We start from the raw sequence: 12,292 nt of genomic DNA, 5'->3' as shown, positions 1-12,292 counted from the left end.
TAGCTTGCTTATTCGCAACTCGATTCTCCGCTCACTTTACTTGTAGCCTGCTGACTTGTAACTGTCCCCACTCCGCTGTGTCGTGGCTCTTATATACCTGCGCTCACACTTATGGCAACTCTAGAACGTTCTGAAGTTTATCGCTCGTTCTCTTTCTCTCGCTGTTCGCAGTGTTCATCCAACTTGACGTTTCTCTTTGTGGAACATTCTACGTCATTCCTCGAACATTCTGCCTATTTCTCGTTGTTCGCTTTGTGTTGCCGCAGTATTCGCCACACTGCCCTCCACCTAAGTCTGATCGTCCCGATCAGACACACTTGCGGTTCCAAACGCTGCAAGCCTTTCCAAGTGGACCACCTTCATCTTGTTTCTTGGTCTCCCAACGGTCTGGATCCGATACACTACGTCATTTAGCCGTTTTACGACCTTATACGGACCTTCCCAGCTGCATTGTAGTTTTGGGGACAAACCTTTCTTTCGTTGTGGATTATACAGCAACACCAAATCTCCTTCCTGGAAACCCTCGGAATTCATCGCCTTATCATACCTGGCTTTCATCTTGTCACTCATAATTTGTGTGCGCTGTCTCACAAGAGCATGTATCTCTCTCAGCTCCTCTTCCAGGATGTTTGACGTCTCTTTTCCAATCCTTCTAGCATCACCAGTCACCCCAAACTTCAGATCACTAGGCAAACGGAGCTCACTGCCGAATATTACCCTTGCAGGAGTTTTACCCGTTGTTTCATGCACTGCTGACCGGTATCCCATCAGGAACAAGGGTATGCGGACATCCCAATCTTTTTGATTCTTGTCCACGACCTTCCGCAAATGCTCTTCCAGGGTTCGGTTGAACCGTTCCACCATGCCGTCTGATTGGGGATGAAGAGCCGTCGTTCGAGTTTTCCGGATACCCAGTATCTGGCACATCTCTTGGAACACTGCGGACTCAAAATTTCTTCCCTGGTCAGAGTGCAGCTCTATAGGTACACCGTATCTCGCAACCCAATTGTAGGTGAATACCTCCGCTACTGTTTTAGCTTCCTGGTTTGGAATCGGGTATACCTCCGGCCATTTGCTAAAGTAGTCCATAACCACGAGGACGTATTTGTTTCCCTGTGCGCTCATAGGAAATGGACCGGCTACATCCATAGCAATCCGCTCGAAAGGTGCACCTGAGTTATATTGCTTCATCTGGCCATGACTTCTGGATTTCGGCCCCTTAGCTGCAATACACTCCGCGCAGTTAGCAATCCACTCTGCGACCGATTGCCGACAACCAACCCAATAGAACCTCTGCTTAACCTTCTCCAGGGTCTTCGTGATTCCCAGGTGCCCTCCACTAGGACCATTGTGGAATTCCTTGAGTACATCCGGAATTCTTACCCTTGGAACTACTATTAGGTTGCGGGAGCACTGGCCATCTTCGCTTTCCCATACCCTATGCAAACAACCAGATATTAATTTTAAGCTGTTACATTGTGCCCAGTACGCCTTTGCGATGGGGCTTTCCGCTGCCATTTGCTCCTTAGTTAGCCTCCTGTCCACCTCCAGTCCATGCATCAAAAGCTCCAGATCTGGATCTTCCTGCTGACACTTTCGTAGCTGTTCTTCCTTCCACTCTTCCGATGGTGGTATTGTCGTTAGACGGACGTCTATAATGTCCTCTTTTCCCTCAGCTTTTGAGCAGTGTTTACATTCCAGGCTACATGGTCGCCGGGACATGGCATCAGCATTACCGTGGACACTTCCCTTGCGGTGCTCAATAGCGAAGTCATAACTTTGCAGTCTCTCAATCCACCGAGCTAGCTGTCCTGGATTCTTAAACTGTAGTAGCCACTTCAGCGCTGCATGGTCCGTTCGAACTCGGAAACGTTGCCCATAGAGGTACTTGTGGAAATGTTTGACGCAGTCCACCAACGCTAATAGTTCTCTCCGAGTTACGCAGTAGTACCTCTCTGGTTTTCCAATCGACCGGCTATAGTAGGCAACTACCTTCTCCTGCCCATCAATTACCTGCGACAGTACGCCTCTTATGGCATAACCACTAGCATCCGTATCCAAAATAAACGTTGCCCCTGGAACGGGATACGCTAGCATAGGTGCAGTACATAGTCGTTCCCTCAGAGTCTGGAAAGCCTCCTCCTGCTCCTTGTTCCACTCGAAGGCTCTATTTTTCCTAGTGAGCTCGTGGAGGCTATTAGCAACGCTGGCGAAATTCGGAACAAATCGGCGGTAGTAGGTGCATAGCCCAAGAAAACTTCGTAGTTCGTGCAGGTTCCTAGGTCTTGGCCAATCCTTTACTGCTTCTATCTTTTCCTTCGCAGTACAGATGCCCTCCGTTGTCACCTTGTGCCCTAAGTAGTTCACCTCCTTCCTGAACAGTGAGCACTTTTTAGGACTTAGCTTCAGACCAGCGCCAGCTATCCTCTGGAAAACTTCTTCCAAATTGTTCAGGTGTTCCTCAAAGCTTTTACCCAATACGATAATGTCGTCTAGATACACCAAACATGTTTTCCAATGCAGTCCTTTGAGCACATGGTCCATAAGTCGTTCAAAAGTGGCAGGAGCGTTGCATAATCCAAAGGGCATCACCGTGAATTGCCACAGACCGTCTCCAACGCTGAAAGCTGTCTTCTCCTTATCCTCGTCACTTACCTCCACTTGCCAATAACCGCTCTTAAGGTCGAGTGTTGAGAACCACTTTGTTCCAGTCAAGGAGTCCAGAGTGTCATCGATCCTGGGAAGAGGATAGCTGTCCTTTTTCGTCACATCGTTTAGTTTCCGGTAGTCTACGCAGAACCGCATTTGACCATCCTTCTTCTTCACAAGTACTACCGGCGAACTCCATGGACTCGCTGATGGTTCAATCACACCACTCTCGCTCATTTCTTTTATTATTTGGCTAACAGTTTCACGTTTGGCAAGTGGAACACTCCGAGGAGCTTGACGGATTGGCCTTGCATCGCCAGTATCAATGCGATGTTTCACAACGTTAGTCCTGCCTGGTTTGTCGCCATCCTTGTCGAATATGTTGCAGTATCTTCGGAGAAGTTCCTTAGCCTTGTGCTGGTATTTTTCTTCCAACCCTTCCGTCCATGCATTAATGTCTTCCGCAATGTCATTCTCGCCAATGGAATCGCTTTCAGGTAATTTTTCGCAGTTGAAGATTGCCTCTACCTCTCTACATTGCCCCAGTACAGTTCCTCTTCGGAGTTTGACTGGTGACTTGAACTCATTGAGCACTCGAACTGGGATGCGTCCATCCTTTTGCGTCTTAGCCAAGGTTTTACCAATAAGTACGTCCGGTGTAGAATTTTGTGTTGCTTCAACAACCCACAATTTGTTTGTCCCACAATCTCCATCAATCTTTGCCCACACAACTGCTTCTGACTTCGGTGGAATCTGCTCGCTTTCCTCTAGGATCACTCGCTTGCTGCTGTATGGACCATCATACCCAAACCGAAGGGGCACTTCCATGTTGTTATACGTCATAATCCTGTTCTTCATGTTGATCTTCATACCTTGATCAAGCATGAAGTCTAATCCAATGATGACTTCATCCATAATTGCCGCGACTATGAACTTGTGTAACACCGTCACATTCCCTATTGCGACTTTGCATGTTACCTCCCCTACAACTTGGGTGTCCTCACCAGTTGCTGTCCTCAACCTTGCTCCAGGTAATGGCCTTACCTCTTTAGTGACCAAATCAGATCGAATGATGGAATGTGATGCGCCCGTATCCACAGTTAGTACTCGCTCATGTCCGTCCACATATCCACCAACAGTAACGTTGCTCGCTTTTCTGCCAATTCGCGAGACGGAGATTATGGGGCATTCAATTGCGGGAGCCAGCGTGCGCCCCTTGCTGCTGGCTCGTTTTAGTTTAACGACTGGTCGGAGTTGGGCTCGTCATCCTCAGTCCTGCGTTTACGTACTGCTGAACTGTTGGAACCCGTCTTACATTCGCGTGCGAAGTGGCCTGGTTTTCCGCAACTAAAACATTTTCTAGCACCATCCTTCCTCTCGGTTGCACCAGGAGTATTCTTCCCTGCCATCGACTTGAGTGTTTTCAGGATCTCGTTCATCACGTCAGGTGTTTCCACTTCTACTCGATGGGCTTTGTAGGCTGGTCTACTTAGGAGCGCTGCCGTTTCACGTGTCTGAGCATACGAGACCGTTTCAGCAAATGTTGCCTTTGGATTTGCATACGTCTCGCGCTTGGTATACACGTCCCGCATTCCGTTGATGAACCTCTGGATTTTTACTCTTTCGAGGTGCTCACCAGATGCATCTCCAATTGCCAAATTAGCCAACCTTTCAACCTCGGAGGCGAATTCCTGTAGAGTCTCGTTGGATTTCTGGCAGCGATTTTCCAGCTCCATCTGGTAAATCTGTCTCCTGTGCTCGCTACCATAACGTCTTTCCACTGCACCCATTAACGCATCGTAACTGTTCCTTTCACCATCAGGAATAGTCTGCAAGATTTCCGCTGCAGGTCCTTTTAATGCAACGAACAGTGCAGCGGATTTATCCTCCATGCTCCAGTGATTTGCTGTAGCTGTCTTCTCAAACTGGAGCTTAAAGACTTGGAAAGGAATCGTGCCGTCAAAGGATGGAGTCTTTACCTTGGGCGCGCTGGTCGAAGAAGGTGGGCGATTCAACTGCATATCTCGGAGGCGACCTTCCAACTCTTCTACCTTGGCCTCGACTTTATCCTGTCTATCCTTGATTTGTTCGTTATCTCTAGCCAAATTCTCCTGCAGTTGTGTAATCTTTGCATCTTGGACTTCCAACAACTGTGATACGTGTGTCTTCTGTGCCTGTAGCTGCGACGAAATATCTGACAACTGTGTTTGCATCTGAGATGACATCTGTGACATGGCAGCCAATAACGTGTTCATGTCCATAGCTGTTGATGAACTTGGAGACTTTTGCTGTTCTTCAAGCTTCCCGGATGTCTGCTGCACATCCTTCGACGAACAGGCAGCCTCATCCTTGTGTTCGTCCTTTGCGGATGCACCGTCGGATTTACCCTGGAAGTCGTATTTGTCCACGTCGATGCCTTCAGCTTCCATAGCCTCCCGCAAACGGGATAATAATTCCACTTTTCTTCCGGAGGTGGCCAAATTACGCTTTTCCAACTCCTGTTTCAGTTCCTCAATCTTTAAGTCCTGAATTTTCGCCATTTTCAGTAGTTTATCCTTCGGGATTTATTTAACAATCCCACTTCTGACACCAATTGTTACGATTATCCTCGAAACCTTGAGGGATTACCCAAATATACTCCGGCTCGTATCGCTGGATTGTTAAATAAATGCTAACGATGACCGAATTGTAGTACAATTAACTTTATTGTACAACAAACAATTTACAATACTTGCTAATACAGTAAAAACACTTTACAATACTTGTTAAAGCAATAACAACGCTTTACTACTTGTTAACACAATTAAACTTATAGCTTGCTGACTTGTAACTGTCCCCACTCCGCTGTGTCGTGGCTCTTATATACCTGCGCTCACACTTATGGCAACTCTAGAACGTTCTGAAGTTTATCGCTCGTTCTCTTTCTCTCGCTGTTCGCAGTGTTCATCCAACTTGACGTTTCTCTTTGTGGAACATTCTACGTCATTCCTCGAACATTCTGCCTATTTCTCGTTGTTCGCTTTGTGTTGCCGCAGTATTCGCCACAATATGGATGCCTAACGAAAGGGGCCTCAGAAGGTAGCCGTTTGAAAATATTTTGAATAGGGTTGCCACCTATTTGCAATGTCGAATTTAATTAACTTATCCAAAAGTTATATGAAATGTCAAAATAATGATGTCAAACCTAAGAATATTAAGAAGACTTTGGTTTTAACACACAAAATATTTTTGAGGTGTTGGAAGAGGGTTGCCACCTGTTTAAAAATTAAATTCAAATTATTAAATAAGATAAATAAATTAATAAAATATGAGTATCAATCGAATGGGGGTTGAAAAATCTTTCTTTGTGAACTATATTTAGCGGAGTTTCCACATGTTTAATTTATATAATTCAACTTAATTCATCAGTTAATTAAAATATGTATCGCAATATATATATATATATATAATACACGAAAGGACTTTTCGTCCAGGTCATCAGGTCTGAACCATTCGTTTGATTTTCAAAAATGAGGTATCAAATTAAAGGGCTTGATTTGTAGATGTGCAGTAGGTTTTTACTTTTCCGAAAAGAATGTCCACTTTTTAAAAAATTAAGTGGAGATTATTTATAAATCAATACCATCATATCCCCACCCTTCGTTCGATTTTAAAAAATGCGCAAATTAAAAGACTTGGTTGCAGATGTGCAATGAGGTTTTACTTTTTGAAAAGAGTTGCTACCTTTAAAAAATTTTATTCAAATTATTACAAAAACTTAATCACTTATTAAAAATATATATCAGTCAAAATGGTTATTAAAAGATTTGCTTCTTAACTTAACTGTGGGAGTGTTGCCCCTGTTTAAAAATAAAATAAAATTTTAAACAGGGAAATTACATAGGTAATTTAAAAATGTTCCCCCACAGGGGTCCAGACTAAATGGTAGCAATTTCAAAGCGTTTTGGAAAGGGCTGCCACCTGCTTTAAAAGCCGAATTTAGTTAAAACCATGTTATATACAGTATTAAAATATGGGTGTTAAGAGTGCTAAGAAATATTCAGTATAAACATTAAAATTTTGTTTGATGGTTTGAAGAGAGTTGACAGCTGTTGAAAATTTTAAATTTAAATAAGTTATTAAGTTAAATAAATTACTAAAAGGGGTGATTTAATCGTTCATGGGTTTGAGAAGGATTTATATCTGAACTGTTTAGGAGGGTTGCCAGGTCATAAAAAGAAAATTATATTCAATTTAATTTAATTCTTCAGGTAATTGAATTATGTATCAAAGTATCAGGCGAAAGAGCTTTAAAAGATTTCAGTTTGAAAATGCTTCGCAGAAGCTTGCCACCTGTTTGAAAAGCCTAATTTATCTGGCTTTTACAAAATTTTAATGAAATATTAAAATATGAGTGGCAAAAGAAAGAGTTTTAATAAAACTTTAGTTTGAAACTATTTTTTGTTAGGGTAGCCATCTATTCGATTTTTATTTTGAGCGATAAAGTTCGGTAATTGTGTTATCTGCTGTCTCTGTGAAGACAATTGACCCCCTCGGAGCCGCGATTTCACGCCCTTAGACTTTTTTGTGCCATGCCGTAAAGGACCGATATACTGCGAACAATCTATTAACGATTCAGGCCCTTAAGGCGTATGTCGGGCATTTCTTGCGATAGAGCCAGAAACCCACAGTATACAGTAGAAAAGGTTTTTGTTGTTGCGGCTGTTAATTTGGTCCCCATAAAGGACTTGAGGGTTGCGATCAACTGTTTTGCCACCTTCAGGGTGGTGTGCAGCAAATTAATGTGGTGAAAAACTTTATGCATCGGATAAATGGCAACAGAAATATTGTTATGCGCTTTATAAATAAACATGAACGTAATAAAATATTTTGTACTTGAATACAACTAATTAGCGCTATATTTGAAATTCGAAGTGATCTTAAAAATATTTGTAGTGAAATATGTACTTTATGAGTTTAATAGAAACTATGTTATATGTAAAAATATATTCCGATTAACTTCAAATAAATGGTGTTAAGTGTTTTATATATGGCTCTAATTGTAATAATAATATTTATTACTTTCATCTACATTGCTTTTAATGTATGATTTCACGAGTAGTTGCAGTTTTCTTCAATTGTCTCTGGCAGACTATACACGTTAAAACTAAATAATTTCACAATTTCTACCCTATTATAGGTTTATATTTTAATGAAATGTGATCAGTTACTGAAAAATATATAAACTCCGATCAAGCTATAGTACTGAACGCTTGATAAACAATTACTTATATGAAATGATCAAAAGTATAAGGCGCTCAGAGCCAATTTTGGAACACCTCATAAAATATTTTCAGAAGAAGTGAATGCAACTCTGGGAGGTAGCTGAAAATCAAATCAATTGTAGAATTTGTGCTCGCAAGAAGTTTTTCAGGAAAGTTTTCGCAAATATAGTGTTTTTAATCAACGTTTATAAGTTTTGAGTTCGCAAAATATTGAGTATTTTTTAAATAAGTGTTACAAACTTTTCCTTCGCAATACACGCGAATTGTGCGCAGTAGAACCAATTTGGAAATATCGTGCAGATCTGGAAGTTTCTGGCCAACCAGCACCTACCGAAATCTACATATAAGCACAAAGTAAGTACAATGATTACATTTATTAATGTGTTTACTTTTTTAATTATTGTGCTTTTACCTTTGCACATAGTATTTTTAGTAAAGATGCCGAAAAGATGTGTGTGCAAATGAGCAGAAGGAGGTTCTCTCTACAAGTTTCCTTCGGCTTCGGATGGAGAAATGTCAAGGTATTATCCTTATTTTATTTCATGTATTTTATTCAAATTATAAAATTAGTTAAACTGAATGCTGGATAAGCGACAGCGATCGTCTGAATTCAATTTTTGTGCTTTAAAGGGGTAAAAAGAAGCCTCGTATTAACTTGTGAATTCGCTATGTAAAAATCCAACCCGAAGAAGTACTCTTGGAGTTTTATCGCTTATCCAGTTAATAAAGTTTCACCATATTATCATTGTGTATATGGAAAATCTACATTAATGTAGCACACATTGCATTTCAATGTATTTATATTGTGAAAATTTTAATCATCGACAGGCTTATCGATACGTGAAGTAAACGACCACAGATTTTCGCATCAAACCGGTTTCGTGGACTTATATTAAATTCATATTTTTTAACATCGCACCTTTTTTTGTTAAATTTATTATTTTATTGTATCTTTAAGTACAATGACTTTAACCTTTTAGAAAGTTAGGTAAGATGATACGTGCTGTTAATTCGTCTTTATATCTAATTATTTTTAAATAGCATCTATTCGCGCAGTTAAATTTATATTTGTACTTCGGGTTTCAGCTGCTTTCTAGTAAAAAGTATAAGACTTACGTTTTTTTTAAGTTAAAGTATTTTAATTATGAAATCTATATTTTCATATACATATGTATGTACTGCGGTTTTCAGCTGCCTTTTAGTAATAAGTCTTAGACTTAATTTTTTTTAAGTTAAAAAGTGTTTTAATTATAAAATTACATAATGAAATACAATTAGTAGGTAAAAGAATTAATAATTTTAATAATAACTTAAAAATAATTATCTATTAACTTTTTAATAGTTAACTAAAATAATGGCACTAAGGTTAAAAATTTATTAAATAAAGTGTTAAAAAAATTAAATAACTTTAATGAGTTTCAGAACGTTGGCTGCAGCGATTTACGAAAGAAAAGGTTGGTAAAGAATTTTTTTACTTTTCATCAAATGGTATCGGTATTTTGTTTCATTCATCATATTTTTATTTCAATCAAATTTTTTTTTTATTTTTCATATCTTTTTAACCAGAGCTATCATGGATTCATCGTAGTCCGATTTTTCGTTAAATATACGAAAACGCTATCACTGAATCCGGATAGCTACGAACGTAGCATATACATACTATGATCAGTGATCGCATTTTCATAGATTTCACGAAAAATCGGACTACGATGGATTCATGATAGCCCAGAATAGTTTTGCTTTGCTTTGGGGTTTGGCTTTTTGCATATGTACATACTTATATTTTTCTTTCATTTCATATTATTTATTAGCATTTTTATCACTTTTTAATTTAACCAATTTTTCTATATACGATAAAAATCAACAGATTAACTCCTTTTAATTATTTAATAGGCGCTTGAAGTGGATGAGGCTCCTGGGAGTGGACGTTAACTCGAAGGCCAAGGAGTTGTATGCGTGCCAGAGGCATTTTTCCCCGAAATATCGAAATCTTAGGAAGCTATCAAAAGGGGCTATCCCCGATATGAATTTTTGCCCACTTTTTGTGAACATCCAACTTGTTCTTCTTTAGGAAATTCAACTTATGGGGTACGTAGCCAAGAGACGCAGACAGAGGCACATCTTAGCGAAGAGTCTCCTAGAAAGCGTAAATATCAGGAAGAGATAGAAGTATTAAAAAAAAGGCTAGTAGAAAAGGAGGTAGAAATTTCACAATTGATGACCCCAGGTTTGTCTGTTCAGCGGCAGAATAACAGGCAAATTGAAGCTATATGCAGCAAAATTCCTCCACATCTCGCGGTATGTGTGAGAAACTGCATGAGGAATGATGGCCGACAACCTTCTGGTCGGCGCTTCGATAGAAGCTTAAAAACTATTGTCTTAGGAGTTAGGTGCACTCCCCTTTAGCGTATAGGTATTTGAGACCCCTTTTTCACTGGCCTTCCCCAACAACACTTTCCACGTTTATTAAAGGTTGGCCTAGGCTCCCTGGCTGTTCCTCTAGCAGCATTAGATCCCTGGAGTTGCGAAGCCGAGGTTTCACTCGTGAACAAAAGTACATTTCGTTATGCTGTGACGAAATGTCTTTGAAGACCCACTTGAAATATGACAAGAGTAGAGATTTTATCATAGGATTAGAAGACTATGGCGATGAAAATCGCACGTCGAGAATAGCGAATAGTGTTTTATGCATTATGGCCCAAGGCGTTGGGGGAGCCCCTTGGTCACAGCCCGTTGCCTATTTTTTCGTGCACAGCTCGTGCAAGGGTGATGTGTTAAGGAAATATGTATTTGAGGTTATAGTTCAACTCCAGGGAATTGGTCTTCATACCTGCCAATTCGTCTGTGATCAAGGATCAAATTTTGTTAACTTCGCTCGTCTTGTAGGGGTTGCAGAAGATAGGCCATACTTCGAAGTTAACGGTGAGAAGATCGTATTTTTCTTTGATTCCCCCCATCTGCTAAAGAGTTCACGGAACTGCATCGAAAATAACAAAAACAATGTTAATTTTCGCGGAAATCCTGTTCAATGGGCAGATATTGTCCATTTTCATCAACAGGATACCCATCGTGGTATACGATGTGCGCCTAAGTTAACTACGGCTCATATTAAGCCCACATCTTTTGAAAAAATGAGTGTTCGTTTAGCTGCTCAAGTACTGAGCAATACGGTCGCTAGTGCAATGCTATCTCTTTATAGTACCGGGAATCTTAACACGTCTCAATCTCCAAGCTTCTTAAATACTGCCGAATTCGTTCTATTCTTCGACCAACTCTTTAATATTTTCAACAGTAACGGGATTGGAGCCCTCTGTAAATTTGGTCAACCCTTTTCAGGTAGCACGGAACAATTAGATTTTTTGAAAGAAGCCGAACGAACCCTTCGTTCAATAACTGTTCATGATATACTATTTGGTCGAGATATCACGAACAATTTTTCCTTTATTAAAGGCTGGCTTCTCAACATCCAAAGTTTGCGACGCTTGTGGCTTATATTGTTACACCATGAATTCGAGTATATAAGAACCAGAAGACTCTGCCAGGACGAAATAGAACATTATTTTGGTCAGATTAGAAGGGGCGGTGGATTAAATCCAAGAACAACTCCGTGCATGTTTTCAGATCTTTTCAGGCAATCCTGGGGCCTAAGACATGTAAATTTTGTTACAAGCGGTAATTGCGAACCTTTGCATAGCACCGAGTGGGAATTTTTTTCGTTTCGCACCCTTGAAAGGGTGATTCAAGACACTTCCTGGCAAACCTTTCAAAGTTTGCCCAGACCTAACATACATGACGGTATAAGAAACGGTATAGATGTCGATGTCGTTGAAAGCGACTTCCTGCAAAGGAACTCTTTTGCGTATTTCTGCGGATATATGTTTTTTTTTAAATATAATAAATTACATACTTGCTTGGAGCCATTACCCCGATTTGATGAAGGTGAAATTCCGGAAGAAGCATTTACTTTCACTAAAGAAAAGCAGTATGACAATTTAAATCGCGTGAAAGCTCCTTCTGGATTCATCGAGTTTCTTACAAAACTCGATGAAGTGTTAAACGAAAACTTCGATTCTTGTTGCCATTTAATTGGATTTTCAAAAGCATTATTTGAAAAAATGAGTGGCATAGAACCATATTATTGCTGCAGTAATTCAAATCCCGATATTTTAAAACACCTTTTTATTAGAATCAGGACATATTTTTCTTTAAAAATTTTTAATAAATAGGCATGTACACCTGAATTTAAACATACAAAATTTTTGTGTATTTCTCACAGGTAGTTTATATTTTTTTTAGTAGAATACGCACTCATTTTTTTAAGAAGGATGGTTATCAATTTATAATTTTTTTGGTTTTTTTGTTTTATTTCGTTTTTTTTT

General features: G+C 39.9%; 1 long non-coding RNA gene across 1 annotated transcript; it reads left to right on the top strand.

The window, feature by feature from the left end:
• The first annotated feature begins 7,698 nt into the window (after positions 1-7,698).
• Positions 7,699-9,180, top strand: LOC118754529. Its single transcript, XR_004994904.1, has 3 exons — positions 7,699-8,267; positions 8,338-8,434; positions 8,742-9,180. It is a non-coding gene; the product is annotated as an uncharacterized LOC118754529 (long non-coding RNA).
• The last annotated feature ends 3,112 nt before the right edge of the window (positions 9,181-12,292 follow it).

Source organism: Rhagoletis pomonella, unplaced genomic scaffold (genome assembly GCF_013731165.1).
Source record: "Rhagoletis pomonella isolate Grant_MI unplaced genomic scaffold, Rhpom_1.0 Rhpom_scaffold_04081, whole genome shotgun sequence".
In the NCBI taxonomy this organism is placed as follows: Eukaryota; Metazoa; Arthropoda; class Insecta; order Diptera; family Tephritidae; genus Rhagoletis; species Rhagoletis pomonella.
The sequence above is the reverse complement of the archived record's forward strand: the minus strand, read 5'-3'. Positions and strand labels throughout refer to the sequence as shown.